This window comes from Nicotiana sylvestris, chromosome 6 (genome assembly GCF_000393655.2).
Source record: "Nicotiana sylvestris chromosome 6, ASM39365v2, whole genome shotgun sequence".
Classification (NCBI taxonomy): Eukaryota; Viridiplantae; Streptophyta; class Magnoliopsida; order Solanales; family Solanaceae; genus Nicotiana; species Nicotiana sylvestris.
Genome location: NC_091062.1, coordinates 8106873 through 8128574, shown reverse-complemented (window position 1 = coordinate 8128574; position 21702 = coordinate 8106873). Strand labels below are relative to the sequence as shown.

Here is a 21702-nt window from a genome sequence, read left to right as displayed (position 1 = left end):
CTCCACACCTCCAATCTCTCATTAACACCACTACACGACTCATCGATCAAAACTATATCATCAGCGAACAACATACACCATGGAACCTCCCCTTGAATATGGTGTGTCAAGGCATCCATCGTCAGAGCAAATAAGAAAGGGCTAAGCGCAGATCCTTCGTGTAACCCCATAATCACCGAAAAAAGCTCGGTGTCACCTCCCGCAGTTCTGACCTGAGTCTTAGCTCCATCATATATATCCTTTATCGATTCAATGTATGCTACCGTCACCCCTTTCACTTCCAGGCATCGCCAAAGAACGTCCCTAGGGACCCTGTCATGCGCCTTTTCTAGGTCAATAAACACCATGTGCAAATCCCTCTTCCTCTCCCTATGTTTTTCCACCAACCTCCTTATAAGGTGGATAGCTTCCGTAGTAGAACGTCCCGTCATGAATCCGAACTGATTTTCAGAAATAGATACCGCTCTCTTCACCCTCCCTTCCACCACCCTCTCCCAAACTTTCATGGTATGAATTAACAACTTGATGCCCCTGTAATTGTTACAATACAAAATATTATAAAATATTATGTAACAATAATCCAAACAAGTTGTTAGTAGTATGAGTTCAATCAACTCCTTAGAAAAAAATAAGTAAAAACTTAATTGCATTTTTTAAATCGATATATTGTCGAGGACCAATAGAACAGATTCAAAACCGTTCTCCACTTAAATATTAAGCTTTTGTCTATAGCAAGATTCGAATCCATAACATGTGCCACATCACAAGTTGTGATCTTACCACTAGACCAAAGCCTGGAAGCTTGATTTTAGTCTGTTGATCCAGGCAAATTCTAAGTCTGCAGGTTTTCATGATGCAGATATTTAAAAATGGGGGTAACCAGAATTATGGTAATTCACAATACGACTGTAATATACAAAAATGTTTCTTTTCATAGAAATCCAATCGAAACTCTGCTATTAAAGTTGATTGCTGCTAATTTTCTAAAGACTCACTGAATGAGCATTGACAAAAGTACAAAGATTAATTATTCTAAAGTCCCCGGGAAAGCATGAGAACAAGAGGGGCAGAAAGAAAGGCATTTTTTCTTATTCTGAAAGTTGCGCAAGGATCGCAAATGGTATAATTTTTTAATATGCTGTATAAAAAATTATGGTATCGATATCAGACCATTTTCGAAGGGTAGCTTTGGCGTAACTGGTAAAATTGCTACCATGTGACTAGTAGGTCATGTGTTCGAGCCGTGAAAACAGCCTCTTGCAGAAATATAGGGTAAGGATGCGGACAATAGACCTTTGTAGTCCGGCCTTTCCCCAGACCTCGTGCATAGCGGAGCTTAGTGCACCGGGCTGCCCTTAATATCAGACCATTTTCGCGACGAAGGGTAACGTTTGGAGAAGTGACGGAGAAGGTCGTTGCACAGTGTGATTGAGCAGGATCATGAATGTTAAAAGAGTCAAAGCTCCTGTCTGATGAGCAGTTCCTAGAGAAACTGGGACATATGAAAAAAGAGTAGATATGCCCAATGTTACCTGCATTTGAAATCAAAATGATTCAACCACACTGGTACCAGTGAAAGTCTTCCACACAATTGGTGTGCGTTCAATTCACACTATTGTTTCCCACTTTATATGATAAAATTATTTTATTTTTTTAAATTAAAAAAGACAAGAAATAGCCATTGGGGAATATTATGTTGATACCTGCAGAGCAGCCATGCCCATGGTGCTTCCGATTAAGTGTCGTACAGCAGGATGCATATCCAGCTTCCTGGTTGACCACCATAACCCACCTATTGCAGCTAAAGTAGCAGTGGCAAGTATACGATGATCAAGCTGCAAAAGACAAGAATGAAATTCGTCATAAACAACACGTCTAGAAGTTTTATGTCACGACCCTAAACCCGGATCCGATCGTGATGGTGCCTCTCGTGAAGACAAGGCCAGCCAACACTTCCCATTTTTCATTTATTAACAATTGAGCATTAAGAAACAGTCGAAACATGATAAAATAATACTAAGTAGCAGATAATATCATAAATACGCGGAAGAACAACCCAACACAGCCCGATACCGGGGTGTCACTGATCATGGGCATCTATATAACCTAATACAAGTCTGAAGAGTCTACAAACTATTACAAACGTTTGATAAGAGAAAGAAAAGATAAAGAGGGAGAAACACGGGTCTGTGGACGTCAAGCAGCTACCTCGTGAACTCCGAATGTCCGCCGGGAGCTCTCAACTCGCACTGGCAGGATCAACAACGCCTGAATCTACACACAGGGGTGCAGAGAGTAAAGTGAGTACTCCAACTCAGTGAGTAACAAATGTAAATAAAGACTGAAAGCAAGAAATCACGTAAGGGACAAAGCATTCTATAATGAAGCAGTAAAACCATTTAAAATTAGTAAATCAATGAACGATAGGTACAAATCCTTTAAATCAAATGTAGTTTCATGAAAAGCCTTTTTCGATAATTAAGAAGGTAATTGACAGTCAATTATGAAAAGTAAACACATAAAGGCTCGCCCCTCGGGCACAGTATCAACAAGTCCGCCCCTCGGGCAATATCTCAGAACAGTACCAGCCCCTTAGGCAATCACATAGAAAAATACTAGCCCCTCGGGCTCAATCTCACATCACAATGGGTGCCCGCGCTCACTGGGGGTGTACAGACTCCTGAAGGGGCCCCTTTCGGCCCAAGCGCAATATCAAGCCACCTCGTGGCATCATCACTAGGTCATCGGCCCCATATCAATCAAGTCACCTCGTGGTGTACATGTCTCAAGCCCTCGGCCTCATAATCAGTATCAAATATTTCCTCACCGCATAGGCCCTCGGCCTTACTTAGTCAAAATCCTCACAAGCCACTCGGGCAGTAGTAAAACATGTTTCTCAGCCCAAAATATCATTTAATAGATCATGTAAGTGTTAAAACAGAGTAAACACGGTTGAGTACGAAAAACAGTGAAATATAACATGACTGAGTTCAAGTATAAAGTCACAACAAAAACAGTGAGTAAATATCAGTAAAAATCCCCGAAGGGTTCAAATAGTTGGAACAAGACCCAAATATGGCATTCAGCCCAAATAATGATGATAACAAATAGATTTCAGTCAAATACGCGGTAAAATCATCAATCGGGACAGACCAAGTCACAATCCCCAATACTGCACGACCCCACGCTCGTCATTAAGCGTGTGTCTCACCTTAATATAGCACTACGATGTGCAAATCCAGGGTTTCAAACCCTCAGAACATCATTTACAATCATTACTCACCTCGAACTGGTCAAATCTCTAGCTCGCGAAGCCTTTGCCCCTCGAATCGGCCTCCTCTCGTGTCGAATCTATCCAAAATCAGAACGAGGATGTCAAAATATGCTAAGGGAACGAAGCCCAAGCGAAAATAATCGAAATACAACACAAATCCCGAAATTACCAAAACCCGACCCCCAGGCCCCACGTCTCGAAATTCAATAATTTTTACATCAATAGGTTCCTTATCTCCCCACGAGTTCATACATATCAAAAGTTCTCAAATCCGACCCCAAATGGTCCATCAAATCCTCAATTAAAAGTCTAAGTTTCCAAGCCCTAGTTTCCCCAATTTTCACCCTTAATTTTCATGATTTCTAGTTCTAATCCGCGTAATAATAGCATAAGAACGAGTTTTAAGTCCAAATTCCTTACCTCAATGAAGTTCCCTTGAAATCCCTCTTCCATATCGTCCAAAAAGCTCCCAAGCCAAAGTAGAAATGGTGAAAATAGCTCAAAATTGCGAATGAAATAACTTATATGTTCTGCCCAGACATTTTCGCATCTGCGGTACTTCAACCGCATCTGCAGTACCGCATTTGGGGTTCTACGTCCGCTTCTGCAGAATCACTTAAGTTCACAGCCACCCGCATCTGCGGTTCCTAGCCCGCATCTACGACATCGCAGATGCGGTTCTCCTAGCCGCTTCTGCGGTCCCAGTCAAACATACCTCTGACTGTTTCTCCGGCCCCTCTCTCGCATATGCGGCGCCGCACCTGCGGTCCCCAATCAGCATGTGCGAAAATACCAGAAGCAGTAGTTCAACAGCTGCAACAACAATCCAAACTTCCCGTTAACCATCCTAAATCACCCCGAGGCCCCCGGGACCTCAACCAAAAGTACAAACATATCCTAATACCTTATTCAAACTTGTTCCAATCATCAACTCACCTCAAACAACATCAAATCACCTAAAACACATCGGATTCAAGCCGAATTTTCAAAAATCTTTCGAATTCCGCTTTTGATCAAAAATCCAACCAAACCACGTCCGAATGATCTGAAATTTTGCACACACATCCCAAATGACACAATGGAACTACTGCAACTCTCGAAATTCCATTCCGACCCCTATATCACAATCTCGCCTATCAAGCGGAAATTGCCAAAATGTTAACTTCAACAATTCAAGCCTAAATCTACTCCGAACCTCCAAAACCCATTCCGATCACACTCCTAAGTCCCAAATCACCTCCCGAAGCTAACCGAACCATCGAAACTCACATCCGAGCCCTCTAACACATAAGTCAACATCCGATTGACTTTTCCAACTTAAGTTTTCTCAAAAGAGACTAAGTGTCTCAAACCTTACCAAATTCATTCCGGATTCGATCCGACCAACCCGATATCACATAACACGGATAAACAAAGCATAAAGAAGCAGAAATGGGTAAAACAGAGTGATAACTCACGAGACAACTGGCCGGGTCATCACATCCTCCCCAATTTAAACAAACGTTCGTCCGCGAACGAATCAAGAAATATACCTAATGCCTCAAACATGTGAGGATATCTGCTTCGTATATCCCGCTCGGTCTCCCAGGTAGCCTCCTCCACGGGCCGACCTCTCCACTGCACTTTCACTGAAGCTATATCCTTTGACCTCAACTTTCGAACCTGACGACCCAAAATAGCTACTGGTTCCACATCGTAAGTCAAATCATCATCCAATTGAACTATGCCAAAACATGAGACGGATCCCCAATATACTTCTGGAGCATAGAAACATGAAATACTGGATGCACACTCGACAAGCTGGGTGGCAAAGCAAGCTCATAAGCCACCTCCCTAATCCTCCGAAGCACCTCAAAAGACCCAATGAACTGAGGACTCAACTTCCCTTTCTTTCCGAATATCATAACACCCTTCATGGGCTAAACCTTTAACAAAACTTCTCGCCAACCATGTAGGACACATCCCGAACCTTCCTATCCACATAGCTTTTTTGCCTCGACTGCGCTGTACAAAGCCTCTCCTGAATCACCTTCGCCTTGTCTAAGGCATCCTGCACCAAGTCTGTCCCCAATAGCCTAGACTCACCAGGCTCGAACCAACCAACTGAAGATCTACACTGCCTCCCATACAAAGCTTCATATGGAGCCATCTGAATACTTGACTAGTAGTTGTTGTTATAAGTAAACTCTTCAAGCAGTAGAAACTGATCCCATGACCCTCCGAAATCAATGACACAAGCACGCAACATTTCCTCCAATATTTGAATAGTGCGCTCAAACTGCCCGTCCGTCTGAGGGTGAAAAGCTGTGCTCAACTCAACCTGAGTACCCAACTCTCGCTGCACAGACCTCCAAAACTGCGATGTAAACTGAGTGCCCCTATCTGAATGATGGAAACTGGGACACCATGCAAACGGAAAATCTCCTGGATATAGATCTCTACCAACCGCTATGAAGAATAGGTAGTACACACAGGAATGAAGTACGTGGACTTGGTCAGCCGATCCATAATCACCCAAATAGCATCAAACTTTCTCAAAGCCGTGGAAGTCCAACAACAAAGTCCATAGTGATCCTCTCCCACTTCCACTCGGGAATATCCATCTACTGAAGCAAGCCACCCGGTCTTTGATGCTCATATTTCACCTGCTGACAATTGAGACACCGAGCTACAAATCCCACAATGTCTTTCTTCATTCTTCTCCACTAATAATGCTGTCTCAGATACTGATACATCTTCGCGGCACCCAGATGAATGGAATACCGCGGGCTATGGGCCTCATCTAGAATCAACTCCCGAAGCCCATCCACATTGGGCACACAGATCCGGCCCTGCATCCTCAACACCCCATCATCACCAATGGTCACATCTCTGGCATCATCATGCTTAACTCTATCCTTAAGGACAAGCAAATGCGGATCATCATACTGGCGCTCTCTGATGCGATCATATAAGAAGGACCGAGAAACCATGCAAGCCAATACCCGACTTGGCTCCGAAACATCTAATCTCACGAACAGATTGGCCAAGGTCTGAACATCAACCGCAAGAGGTCTTTCCTTAAATAGAATATATGCCAAACTCCTCATACTCACCGCCTTTCGGTTCAAGGCATCGGCCACCATATTGGCCTTTCCCGGATGGTACAATATAGTGATATCGTAATCCTTAAGCAACTCCAACCATCTCTGTTGCCTCAAATTGAGATCCTTCTGTTTGAACAAGTGTTGTAGGCTACGATGATCAGTAAACACCTCACAAGACACACCATAAAAGTAATGCCTCCAAATTTTCAACGCGTGAACTATGACAGCCAACTCCAAATCATGAACGGGGTAGTTCTTCTCATAGGGATTCAACTGACGATAAGCATAAGCAATAACTCTACCCTCATGCATCAATACACAACCAATCCCAACTCTCTAGGCATCACAATACACGATATATGAACCTGAAGCTGATGGCAAAACCAACAGTAGAGCTGTGGTCAAAGCTGTCTTGAGCTTCTGAAAGCTCTCCTCACACTCGTCCGACTATACAAATGAAGCACCCTTCTGAGTCAACTTGGTCAAGGGCGATGCGATAGATGAAAATCCCTGAACAAACGGCAATAATAACCTTCCAAACCAAGAAAACTGCGAATCTCGGTGGCTGAGGACGGTCTGGGCCAACTCTGAACCGCCTCTATCTTCTTTGGATCGACCTGAATACCCTCGCTGGACACCACGTATCCCAAGAAAGCCATTGAACTGAGCCAAAACTCACATTTGGAGAATTTTGCATAAAGCTTCTCCTCTCTCAATCTCTACAACACAACTATCAAATGCTCCGCGTGCTCCTCCTGACTATGCGAATACACCAAAATATCATCAATGAAGACTATGACAAACGAGTCAAGATAAGGCCAGAACACACTGTTCATCAAATGCATGAACTCTGCTGGGGCATTGGTCAGCCCAAAAGACATCACCAAGAACTCATAATGACCGTATCGGGTCCTAAAAGCTGTCTTAAGAATATTCGAGTCCCTGATCTTTAACTGGTGATAACCTAAATGGAGATAAATCTTGGAGAACACTCTCGCTCCCTAAAGCTGGTCGAATAAATCATCAATGCGAGGCAAAGGATACTTGTTCTTAATTGTTACTTTGTTCAATTGCCTATAATCAATGCACATTCTTATAGTGCCATCATTCTTCTTCTTCACAAATAGAACTGGCGCACCCCAAGGTGACACACTAGGCCGAATGAACCCTTTATCAAGGAGTTCCTGAAGCTGTTCTTTTAATTCCTTCAACTCCGCTGGTGCCATACAATACGACGGAATAGAAATGGGCTGAGTGCCCGGCACCAGGTCAATACCAAAATCATTATCCCTGTCCGGTGGCATGCACGTCAGGTCTGCAGGAAACATATCGGGAAAATCCCTCACAACTGGGACAGAATCAATACTGGGAGTCTCAGCTCTGACATCCCTCATAAAAGCTAGATACGAAAGACAACCCTTCCCAACTATACGCTGGGCTTTCAAGAATGAGATCACTCTACTAGTAACATAATTAGTCACACCTCGCCACTCAATCCGTGGCACACCCGATATAGCCAACGTGACTGTCTTAGCATGATAGTCCAGAATAGTACGACACGGAGATAGCCAATCCATGCCCAAAATGACATCGAAATACACCATACACGACCGCTACACACGATCTACAACAACAGTATCGCCCACCGGGGTAGATACATGCACAAGTGAAGCAAGAAACTTACGGGGCGTACCCAAATAATGAGCAAAGTATGATGAAACATAAGAAAAGGTGGAACCGGGATCAAATAATACAGAGGCATTTTTGTGGCACACTGAAACAATACCTGTAATAACAGCATTTGAAGCAATAGCATCAGGTCTGCCTGGAAGTGCATAAAAACGGGCCTGACCGCCACCTGATTGACCTCCCCCTCTGGGGTGACCCCTAGCTGACTGACCTCCACCCCTAGCTAGCTAGGCGGATGGTGGTGAAGTAACTAGCGCTGAAGCTGATGACTGACCCCTCTGCTGAGATGAACTCGAAAGACGACGAGGACACTGCCTCCACATATGACCCATCTCACCACACTCATAACAACTCCCAGGTGTTGGAGAAGGGGACTGAAGGGAACCCCTAGCACCGGAGTGACTAGCAGATGCACTCGACATAGAAGAGCCCTGAACCGATGGAGTACAAGACGAACTCTGAGCTGGAAGGGCACTAAGTGATGACTGGCCCTGATGAGAACTGTGAGAACCATGACCCGATGACGCCCCACGATAACCTGGGCAAGCTGGATGAGCATGCTTGAATGGACGGCCTCTATTGTGCTGAAACTAACCTCTCGAATGAGTACCACTGTAACTACCAGATCCTCGAGGCCTCTTGGCCTCCCTCTCCTCTCGCTCATGGCGACGAACAGACTCAATCTCACGGGCAATATCCACAACCTCCTCGAAAGTAGCACCAATCACCCTTTCCCTAGTCATGAGAATACGAAGCTGATAAGTGAGGCCATCAACAAACCTCTTAATCCTCTCTCTATCTGTCAGAACCATGCAAATAGCATGACGAGCTAACTCGGAGAACCTCATCTCGTACTGCGTCATAATCATCTCTCCCTGAAGCAACCACTCAAACTCCCTACGCAGCTCATCTCTACGGGACTACGGCACATACTTCTCTAGAAAGAGAATGGAGAATTGCTGCCAGGTAAGGGGTGCTGCACCAACAGGCCTACACCTCTCAAAAGCCTCCCACCAAGTAAAGGCAGCTCCCAAAAACTGATAAGTAGTGAAAGCGACCTCGCTGATCTCCAGAATACCCGCTGTACGAAGCATCCTCTAACACTTATCTAAGAAACCCTAGGCATCCTCGCCCTCTGCACCACTGAAGTTTGGAGGCTGCAGTCTACCAAACCTCTCCAACTTACATTGTTCATCCTCCGGCATAGCAGGAACTACATAGTCCTGAGCAGCTGCAACCGGCTAGGCTGGATGTGCCCCCGACATCTGAAGTCCCTGCACGACCTGCTCAGGTGTGCAAGCGGCAGGAGTCTGATTGCCTCCCCGACCTGAGAAGTAGCTGCGGCTGTAGTGGCTGAAACCGCCTGAGCTAGGCCAGTGCAAACTGATAAGAACTGAGCCAAGGCCTCGTGAAGACCCGGAATCACAATGGGCACAACTGATGCCTGAGCTGGTGCTGCAGGAGCGTCAATAACTGGGACCTGATCCTGAACTAGGGCAGCTGGTGGATCTGCAGGTGCTGCCTTAGCTGCTCTGCCCCTACCACGACCACGACCGCGTCCTTAGCCTCTGGTGGGCACAACCGGTGGTATTGGTGGTCATCCATCCTGACCGGTAGCGCGTGTCCTCACCATCTGTGAGAGAGTGAAATAACAGAAGTTTAGTATTCGGATTAACAAGTTCGCACGACAAGAATTTCAAGAATATGAAGTTTTTCCTAATGGTCCTGCAGCCTCTCGAGGATAAATACAGACGTCTCCGTACCGATTCGTGAGACTCTACTAAACCTGCTCATGACTCGTGAGACCTATATAACCTAGGCTCTGATACCAACTTGTCACGACCCTAAACTCAGGTCTGGTCATGATGGCGCCTCTCGTGAAGACAAGGCGAACCGACACTTCCCATTTTTCAATTTATTAACAATTGAGCATTAAGAAACAGTCGAAACATGATAAAATAATACTAAGTAGTAGATAATATCATAAATACGCGGAAGAACAACCCAACACAGTCCGATACCGAGGTATCACTAGTCATGAGCATCTATATAACCTAATACAAGTCTGAAGAGTCTACAAACTATTACACACGTCTGATAAGAGATAGAAAGATAAATAGGGAGAAACACGGGTCTGCGGATGTCAAGCAGCTACCTCGTGAACTCCGAATGTCCGTCGGGAGCTCTCAACTCGCACTGGTAGGATCAACAATGCCTGAATCTGCACACAGGGGTGCAGGGAGTAAAGTGAGTACTCCAACTCAGTGAGTAACAATGTAAATAAAGACTGAAAGCAAGAAATCACGTAAGGCACAAATCATTCTATAATGAAGCAGTAAAACCATTTAAAATCAGTAAATCAGTGAACGATAGGTACAAATCCTTTAAATCAAATGTAGTTTCATGAAAAGCCTTTTTCAATAATTAAGTAGGTAAATGACAGTCAATTATGAAAAGTAAACACATAAAGGCTCGCCCCTCGGGCACAGTATCAACAAGTCCGCCCCTCGGGCAACATCTTAGAACAGTTCCAGCCCCTCGGGCAATCACATAGAACAATACCAGCCCCTCGGGCTCAATCTCACATCATAATGGGTACCCGCGCTCACTGGGGGTGTACAAACTCCTCAAGGGCCCCCTTACGGCCCAAGCGCAATATCAAGCCACCTCGTGGCATCATCACTATGCCCTCGACCTCATATCAATCAAGTCACCTCGTGGCGTACATATCTCAGGCCCTCGACCTCATAATCAGTATCAAATGTTTCCTCACCACATAGGCCCTCGGCCTTACTCAGTCAAAATCCTTACAAGCCACTCGGGCAGTAGTAAAACATGTTTCTCAGCCCAAAATATCATTTGAAAGATCATGTAAGTGTTAAAACAGAGTAAACATGGCTGAGTACGAAAAACAGTAAAATATAACATGACTGAGTTTAAATATAAAGTCAAAACAGTGAGGAAATACCAGTAAAAATCCCGAAGGGTTCAAATAGTTGGCACAAGGTCCAAATATGGAATTCAGCCCAAATAATGATGAAAACAAATAGATTTCAGTCAAATACGCGGTAAAATCATCAATCGGACGGACCAAGTCACTATCCCCAATAGTGCACGACCCTACGCTCGTCATTAAGCGTGTGCCTCACCTCAATATAGCACTACAATGTGCAAATCCGGGGTTTCAAACCCTCAGAACATCATTTACAATCATTACTCACCTCGAACCGGTCAAATCTCTAGCTCGCGACGCCTTTGCCTCTCAAATCGGCCTCCACTTGCGTCGAATCTATCCAAAATCAGAACAAGGATGTCAAAATATGCTAACGGAACGAAGCCCAAGTGAAAATAATCGAAATACGACACAAATCTCGAAATTACCAAAACTCGACCCCTGGGCTCACGTCTCGAAATTTAATAATTTTTACATCAATAGGTTCCTTATCTCCCCACGAGTTCATACATATCAAAAGTTCTCAAATCCAACCCCAAATGGTCCTTCAAATCCTCAATTAAAGGTCTAAGTTTCCAAGCCCTAGTTTCCCCAATTTTCACCCTTAATTTCCATGATTTCTAGCTCTAATCCGCGTAATAATAGCATAAGAACGAGTTTTAAGTCCAAATTCCTTACCTCAATGAAGTTCCCTTGAAATTCCTCTTCCAAATCGTCCAAAAAGCTCCCAAGCCGAAGTAGAAATGGTGAAAATAGCTCAAAATCGCGAATGAAATAACTTCTATGTTCTGCCCAGACATTTCCGCATCTACGATACTTCAACCGCATCTGCGGTACCACATTTGGGGTTCTACGTCTGCTTCTGTGGAATCACTTAAGTTCCCAGCCACCCGCGTCTGCGGTTCCCCGCCCACATCTGCGACATCGCAGATGCGATTCTCCTAGCCACTTCTGTAGTCCCAATCAAACATACCTCTGGCCGCTTCTGCGACCCCTCTCTCGCATATGCGGTGCAACACCTGCGGTCCCCAATCCGCAGGTGCGAAAATACCAGAAGCAGCAATTCAGCAGCTGCAACAACAATCCAAACTTCCCGTTAACCATCCGAAATCACCCCAAGGCCCCCGGAATCTCAACCAAAAGTATAAACATATCCTAATACCTTATTCAAACATGTTCCAATCATCAAATCGCCTCAAACATCAAATCACCCAAAACACATCGGATTCAAGCCAAATTTTCAAAAATCTTTCGAATTTCGCTTTTGATAGAAAACCCAACCAAACCACATCCGAATGATCTGAAATTTTGCACACACATCCCAAATGACACAACGGAACTACTGCAACTCTCGAAATTCCATTCCGACCCCTATATCACAATCTCGCCTATCAACCGAAAATTGCCAAAATGTCAACTTCACCAATTCAAGCCTAAATCTACTCCGAACCTCCAAAACCCATTCCGATCACACTCCTAAGTCCCAAATCACCTCCCGAAGTGAGTCGAACATCAGAATTCACATCCGAGCTCTCTAACACATAAGTCAACATCCGGTTGACTTTTTCAACTTAAGCTTCCTCAAAAGAGACTAAGTGTCTCAAACCTTACCAAATTCATTCCGGATTCGATTCGACCAACCCGATATCACATTACACGAATAAACAAAGCATAAAGAAGTAGAAATGGGAAAAATAGAGCGGTAACTCATGAGACTACTGGCCGGGTCGTCACATTTCAGCATTAAGAAAAAATGCTTAAACTGGCATTCCAATCATAGTTTTCCGCCTGTTGCCTTTTATTTTTATTTTGATAAGGCAATGTTGTGCTATTGTAGAAAGTGCATATAACAAGTCTGGCTCAATGTCCAGAAACTTAAACTTTGTCATAACAGCTTTATCATAAGAGACAAATGAAATACCTATTAGTAAAACAAATCAAAATTCTCCCGAAAACAGCCTCTCTATCCCTCCGGGGTAGGGGTAAGGTCTGTGTACACTCTACCCTCCCAAGACCCCACTAGTGAAATTATTACTGGGTTGTTATTGTTGTTGTTGTTGTGTTCAAATTAGAAGAAATGTAAAAATTTAACAAGGAAAATTCAGAACACATTGCCTCCTACCCTTTTGCAGAAAGAAACTGAATATGCCGGAAAAATTACTTAAAAAAACATACAGGTGTCACACCTCCTTTTTCTACCACTCGAAGGGGTATATGGGAGTTTTTTCCAATTTAAGTGACAATTGAAACGAGATTATTTTATTTAAAATTCAAAGTCGCCACTTGGGATAATTTATGGTATCCCAAGTTACCGGTTTAAATCCCGAATCGAGGAAAGATTGACTCTATTTTACAAATTCTGTTAACTCGGGAGAAGGTGTTAGGCATTCCCGGTTCCGCGGTTTTAGCATGGTCACTCAACTGTTAATATTGGCATATTTATTTGATTTTAAATCATCTTTGAAACCTATGTGCATTTTTAATCCTTTTAAACCGCTTTTAATAATCCAATTGTTATACAACTAGTTATTTGATTTACACGTTGCGAACTTCTTCAGCAACTTAAAGATGGGCTCACAAGTTGTTGTGAGTTGAGCAATAAACCTGCTGATGTAGTTAAAACGTCCGAGCAGACTCATCACCTCAGTCTTGTTCCTTGGAGGTGGCAATTCTTGGATAGCTTTGATTTCTGACGGGTCCAGTTCTATGCCTCGACGACTAACTATGAATCCCAATAGTTTTCCAAATGGAACACCAAATGCACACTTGGCAGGGTTAAGCTTAAGATTGTACCTGCGGAGTCTTGGAAAAACTTCCTCAAATCTCCGACATGGTTGGCCTGTTGCTTTGACTTTACGATCACATCATCCACATAAACCTCAATCTCCTTGTGTATCATGTCATGGAACACAGTAGTCATTGCCCTCATGTAAGTTTCCCCAGTGTTTTTCAAACCAAATGGCATTACCCGATAGCAATAAGTCCCTCATGGTGTGAAGAATGCTGTCTTTTCTGCATCCTCCTCGTCCATCAAGATCTGATGGTATCCCGAATAGCAATCCACAAAAGAACCAATATCATGCTTGGCACAATTGTCAATCAAAATGTGAATATTTGGCAATGGAAAATTATCCTTTGGATTTGCTTTGTTGAGATCGCGGTAATCAACGCACACCCTGGTCTTGCCGTCCTTCTTTGGTACTGACACAACATTAGCTAACCAAGTGGGGTATCGCATGACTCGAATGACCTTTGCGTTCAACTGCTTTGTGATTTTCTCCTTGATCTTCACACTCATGTCAGCTTTGAACTTTCTTAACTTCTGCTTGACGGGAGGGAATGCCGGGTCAGTGGGCAATTTGTGAACCACCAAGTCAGTACTTAGACCCGGCATGTCATCATATGACCATGCAAAAATGTCTTTATATTCAAACAGTGCTTTGATTATTTCCTCCCCAATTTGTGGTTCCAAGTGTACACTTTCTTGGTTTCTCTGATATTATCCGGATCCCCTAAATTGATAGCTTCAGTTTCATTCAAATTAGGCTTGGGTTTCTCTTCAAAGTGACTTAGCTCTTTACTAATTTCCTCAAATGCTTCCTCCTCATCATATTCTATTTCATCATCACACTCTATTTCTTGGATTATTATTTCAGAGTTAGATTGGCCAAAAAGACTTGGCTGAAGATTTCGCATGCATGTCATGTCATTGAAACCATCATAAAAAGAACTGTACAAGGAAAGAAAAGAAAATGACACTATTAGGAGAAATGGAAAAGGGAAATTGCATTTCATTAAAATAAAGGATAGAAGGGTTTGTACATCAAAATAGACGGAAAATAAAATCTGAATTACAACCGTGGAATAATCCAGATAAACTGAAAGGAAAACAAAGCAAACTACCAAAACTCCTTCCGGGTAGGGAGAGGAGTGACATCCCAATTGTTAATCTTCACTTTTGGCCCAACAAACTGCACATCCACTTTGCTGGAACCTTCCCCAGTTTCTACCATGTTCACTTCATCAAACAGACTCTCCAGAACCTTTTAACCAATTCCTCATCAAAATCAACCACCGGCCTTGGAACTGTTGTCACTGGACGCTTCACCACCCCTGCCTTGATGAAAGACTTAGAGAGACGTGGGACTGGCTTAGGGAGCGACCATGCCTTCTTTTTTAGCTTTCGAGCCTTCTTCACATCATCCCTAGTAGGCTTGAACCCCAGACCAAATGTACCCAGATTTTCACGCAAGGACACTGGCTGCACGATACCTTGCAGAGATGCACTCAGACCCTTGCCCGGCATAAAACCATTTCTCAACATCTCAGTTGCTAACATGATGATTGAAGACGCTAACTTTGGACCCGGAATGTATTCCCCTTTCGGAACCTTTTCAACTGACACCGTCTCAGACACTTGATAGACCCACGACCCCTTATCCTCTTCAGCTTCAATAAACAGGACGAAGGTATCATTGAAAGCACATAAATTCTCATCGCCATGTACGTCGATTTCTTGTCTATCACATTCGAACTTCACCATCAGATGTAGGGAGGACGAAACTGCCTTGTCAACATGTATCCAAGGCCTACCCAACAGAAAATTGTAAGAAACAGCCACATCCAGTACCTGGAACTCCATGGTGAATTCGACTGATCCTATTGTCAACTCGAGCATGATGTCGCCAACAGAGTCTTTTCCTCCTCCGTCAAAACCTCGGACGCATATGTTGTTCTTGTGAATCCTCTCATCATCAACTTTTAACTTGTTCAGAGTAGAGAGAGGGCAGATGTTTGCACTGGAACCATTGTCAACTAACACCCTGGTGACCACAGACTCTTAGCATTTCATTGTGAGATAGAGGGATCGATTGTTTACCGTACCCTCCAGAGGCAAATCATCATCAGAGAATGTGATCTAGTTAGACTCAAATATCTTATTGGCAATCTTCTCCAGATGGTTCACAGTGATTTTGTTGGGGACATGAGCTTCGTTCAGAATCTTCATCAGGGCCTGGCGATGTTCATCTGAATGGATCAACAATGATAACAGGGAAATCTGAGCAGGAGTCTTTCTCAACTGTTCTATGATGGAGTAATCTTGTACCTTTATTTTTCTCAAAAACTCCTCTGCTTCTTTTTCAGTGACCTGTTTCTTCACTAGAACTGGATTGTCTCTGAGTGTTTTAGCTTTCCTTAACTCTTCTGGGGCAAAGCATCTCCCCGAACGAGTTAATCCCTAGGCCTCGTTAACTTCCTCTTTCACTTTCTTCCCTTATAGGTCACTATCACTCGCTCATAGTTCCATGGGATAGCCTTGGTGTCAGCTGCCGGCAGTTGGGTCACAGGTTTGATAATGATAGGGTCTGTGCGAGCACCCTCCACAATTATGACTGGTTTACTTGCGACCCCGGCACGATCACCTTTGGCTTTTCTTGCTTTGCTACAACATCACTTGGGGACCTCTGTTCAATTACCACAACTGGCTTATCATTTGGCATGCTCAACTTGTCCACCGATCCTTCAACTATCAAAGAGGTTGCTTTTATGACAAGCAGGTCCTTGACCGACTTACTTTCACTAGACCGGATCATCATGACAGATTGTGAAGGCTTCTTAGGCTTCCCATCTTTGTGCACTATCTCAATCATGTGCGTTTCGGCATAGGCCGACAATGGGTTCTGATTGATGTTGGGTGCTTCTAGGCTCTGGACCACAATCTGGTTCGTATCAATGAGCTCTTGGATGGAGTTCTTCAAGTGCCAACACTTTTCTGTGTCGTGCCCCGGAGTATCAGAACAGTACGCACATCTGAGAGAATAGTCTAGGTTCTTTGGAGGGGGTTTGGTAGTTTTGACTCAATTGGCCTCAGAACATCCAACTGCCTCAATCTTTGAAATAAGCTGGTATAAGATTCCCCAAGGTTTTCTTTCGCTGCATCCTTTCATTCCTGAATTCTGGCTTGGCTCGAAAATTTGGACTAGTGGAATTTCGGTATGTTTGTGGTGGTAGGTAAGGGTTTCGTGGGGCTGGTTCACGCCATTGCGGGTGAGGAGGGGGTTGAGCATATGACTGTGCATGATGGACGTGATATTGGGGTGGCCTGACTGAGTATTGAGGCTCTGGTGGTGGAAAGTAGTGTTGGGGTGAACTATATGGAGTTGAGGTATAGGCTTGAAGCTAGGGTCGAGGTTGGGTTTAGTGGGTAGGAGAATCCCCTGAAACGACCATAGCGACATCCTCTTTTTTCTTTTTCCCAAGCACGCCTTCGGTGCCATTCTGGATTGCCTGCGTAGTTGCTTTAATAGTAGAGTAGCTCATGATCTTGCTTGACTTGAGCCCTTCTTCTACCATTCCTCCCATTTTTACTACTTCGTTGAAAGACTTGCCTATGGCCGAAATCAGATGACCAAAGTAGGTAGGCTCCAAGACCTGAAGAAAGTATTCCACCATTTCGTTCTCCTCTATTGGAGGGTTAACCCTTGATGCCTGTTCTCTCCAGCGGAAACCGTATTCCCTGAAACTTTCACTAGGCTTCTTCTCAATCTTAGTCAAAGACAAACGATCTGGAACAATCTTGATGTTGTATTGGAAATAGGGGTGGGCATATATCGGGTAAAATCGATAACCCGAACCGTTAATTACTTATTGGGTTATCGGTATTGGGTTATTGGGCTAATGGTTCGGTAATGGGTAAAAAAAAATTTCTTATTGGGTTATCGGTTCGGGCTCGGTTTATCAAATCTGTTATTGGGTAAACCGATAACCCAATAAGAGTTTACTAATTTACTAGTATACCCTTTAGTCTAGTAATACTAGGGTTTCATTTTCATTATTTCATATAGTGCTTTGCTTTCTCCGCTGTCCGCCTCACAGCCTCACTCACTCCTCCTCACTCCTCAGTTAAGCTCAAGCCTCACCAGCTCAAGCTCAAGCCTCACTCCTCCTCCACAGTCCTCACCCTCAGAAGTCAAACCTCACCAGTTCTCTGCCAGTCCGCCACCGGCCACACGGCTGAAGCAGTCAAGCCCTCACCAGTTCTCTGCCTCATGACTCACGCAGTCACGCCCACACGACTGAGCCCGTCAAAACTCAGTTTTCTAAATCTTTTTCCGGCAGAGCGTTGCACTAAGGTTAGTGTTTCATATCCCATTTCTGAATTCGTCTTAGTTTGGTATCTTAGAAATCAATTTTTGCATATTTTCCTTTTTTATGAAGCTCGAAAGAGTGGGGGTTACAAAAGAAGTTAACTAAATGGGAAATCGAAAGGACGCAGAAGCGGGACCAAACTAAGACTGATTGGTCTTAGTTTCCCTAAAATGTTTGGTTTCTTGAATTTATACTACACTGATTGTTTGGTTTCCTTTTTCATACTATACTGATTTATATTATAACATCATGCAAATTTAGTGGGTAACATCCTGAAAATTTGGTGTTGCACTGATTTCCTTTTTCCTTTCTGCTTGATAGTTGCTGCTTAGAGCCTTAGACTGAGTAATGCAGTGTTCTGTATTCCAATGTTTAACCAGTTTACAATAACCTGCATACAAGCTCTAGAGAATTGGCATTCAAAGAACAAATGTTCAATTGTCTCAGGTGCACTATCACATATTGTGCAAATTGTGTCATGTCTACATACCAGATCCCATGCTATTAATGGTGCTATGTTACTTATCTCTTTGAGATTGGAACCCCAACATACCAAATCAATTAAGCTTTGTTGCTCCATATTAGCACTAAAGATAAAAATCAATCAATTAAGCTAAATATGTAGTTATATCTGAGTTTGCTTGATCCAAACCGAATCATGAACACCCGGAGAATTCGATCGTTAATGTTAAAATTGCATTTGCCTCCCCATCTATCATTTTGTAATAATTTGCATGTTTTGCTTCTTGATTCCTAATTCTCGAATATTTTTTCTTTCAAGATATATATGTTAACGCTTGAATATTTTTAATTTGCTAATTTGAAACAAATATCATCTGTAAAAATTTATGAGTACAAAGGAGTTTTGACTTGTGGTTTAATTTGAAGCAGATCGTAGATTGAAATATCTAGAGTAATATATATACATGTAGTACGTACAGTGCTATTTTATGTTCCCCATTTTAATTTGCTGTCTGTTGGTGGTCATAAGAAGTGAAGTGTGATAATTATAATTGTCGTCTGATGTACACTTGTAAATGACTTGATCACATGAGGAATCCAACATCACTCTTTACTTTATTTAACCGGTATACATAGATTTTACATAGATATACACATATTGCACATGTGCTATTATATATATATCCACCTGCTATTTTTAGTTAAAAAAAATTAAATGGACGGCTATTTTTACGACTAGTTATGATCAATTGAGGCTTAGTTGTGTGTATATATATATATATGATTTGCAGGTAAGCATTGCAGCTAAGATAGTTGATCCATTCATTACTAAATAGAGATCATTTTGCCATGCCGTTTAGTATCAAACAACGTCAGTTTGTCATTGATAATTGGTCTACTACACCATCAAAAACTAAAAGTACAGACAATCAACTCAAGGCGAAGGAACATCAAAAGACATCATGTTTAGTAGAATCCAAATCAAACATCTCAAGTTCATGATCTTCTCTTGTCAGCAGATCCATAAAAGATATTTGCTGGGGTTGCTGCACCCAGCTTGGGCTAAGGAACTGTTGTTTTGCATTTAGTTCTTCAGTCAATATGGAGCAATTTTCATCTCCCATTAGCAATTTCATAAAAGAGAAAGACGACGCGGACCCTGTTGTCTCGATGATGATATGTAGAATCTTAGATAGTTGTAAGTTAAAACTTTGGTAAGTTAATTATTCAACTTATATGTTATACATAGTATGATTACAAATATTACTTGCTTAATATATTTTCTTGTTATGTTTAATAGGTGTAACCATGCCTCGACTTTGTGGTCTCAAAGCTATCTCACATGTTTGGAGTCACTATGAAAGGATTGAAGAAGGTGATGATGGATGGTGGAAAGTAAGATGTAGTTATTGTCATCTTGTTTTATGTATTATGTTTGGACTTTGGACAATTGGACTTGTTAATCCTAAGGTTGATACTACTTTGCATTGTTATTAATGTGTTTGAACTATTACTTTGGAGTTTGGACATTACTGTGTATACATCTGTTTTTGGGTTGTGAAAGTTGGGATCTTTTTATCTCCTATTTTTGTTAGATTGGAAATTGAGCTGTTTGCATTTTGTATGCACAGGCAATTGAGGTACTGCCGTACTGGGTATGTTTAGTTTGAGGCAAAAAATGTACAGCTTTGTGTGTTGAAATTATTCAGTGAGAAGTTTAACTTTAAACTGAAATTATTGTGAGAAATGTTGGTTTTATGTGCAGCTTTGTGTGCAGTTTTCTGTTATCATATTTTTTTTTTATGTGTAGTTATATGTGTTTCATTTTAAGATTTTAAAATGAGGCATGTTGAGCGTTGTTTGTTGCGCAAGTTGGTGAAGCCTATAAGGATTGAGTACGTGGGCAATTGAGGTACTGGCCACTGGGTATGTTTAGTTTGAGGCAAAAATTTAATCTTTTTTGCTAAAATTATGATTATATGATTATGGGTGTTGGCAATATGTGTTTAATTTTTCTATGTGCAGCTTTGAATTGTTGTTCTATGTGCAGCTTTGTGACAGTCTTCAAATGCTTGTAGTTCTGCCACAAGATCTTGATTCTTGATACTGAATAGAAGTTTAAATCTCATTGACAGTCTTCAAATGTTTGATTCTTGTTACTCAGTTGTAGTTTAGCTTGAAGTGTCATATATAGCAGCTTCCAATAAACTTTGTACAAAATTTACTTTGTACAAATATTAGCGTTCAACACTCTTAATTTTAGGTAATATTCAGCGTTCAGCTTCAGCAATCAGCACTCTTAGTTTTAGTTTTACCTTATCGGGTAAACCGATAACCGAACCGATAATGATCAATAACCGATTAACCGAAAACCGATAACCAATATCTTATCGGTTTGGTTATCGAGTTATGATATTTGTAAACCGATAACCGATAGGCAAAACCGATAATATTTAAAACCGAACCGAACCGACCGATGCCCACCCCTAATTGGAAATGACGAGCAAATGCTTGGGCCAAATCATCCCAGGTATACCATCTGCTGTGATCCTGACGAGTGTACTACTCCAATGCCACGCCATTCAGACTCTGGCTAAAGTATGCCATTAACAGCTCATCTTTCCCACTGGCTCCTCTCATTACAAGTTAAATTTGGGCATTTTGAACCCAATAGGCAACTGTACGTCAGGGAACAAACACAGATCTTTGTAGGCTACGCTCACTTGACCTCCCAACCCTTGCATGTTTCTGAGCGACTGTTCCAGGCTTCTCACCTTCCTAAACATCTCCTCCTGCTCTGGGTTTTTAGGTGGTTTCTGAGTCTCAACAAGGAGGTCGAAATAAGGGGTGTAGGAGTAATGATCTGGGGCCTTGAAAGTAGGCTCTAGGGGATTATATTGACATTGATAAGGAAGGTAATGATAGACATCATGACAAGTGAAAAGCGCTAAAAGTTTTAAGATTCAGATTTGATCACATCAATTTCGAAAGCAACAGGTAACTAAGAATCGAAATGAGGTGAAGTAGTGTAAGTAAAACATTGAAATCAGCGCCATAGCCCTAACAGAAGTTAAATTTTCCAAACAAAC

The 21702-nt window shown here is 42.5% G+C and overlaps 1 long non-coding RNA gene across 1 annotated transcript; it reads left to right on the top strand.

Annotated features, from left to right (window-relative positions):
• Nucleotides 1–19520: 19520 nt before the first annotated feature.
• Nucleotides 19521–20106, top strand: LOC104248919 (uncharacterized). The gene is made up of 2 exons (XR_011400493.1): nucleotides 19521–19811; nucleotides 19914–20106. It is a non-coding gene; the product is annotated as an uncharacterized lncRNA (long non-coding RNA).
• Nucleotides 20107–21702: the final 1596 nt, after the last annotated feature.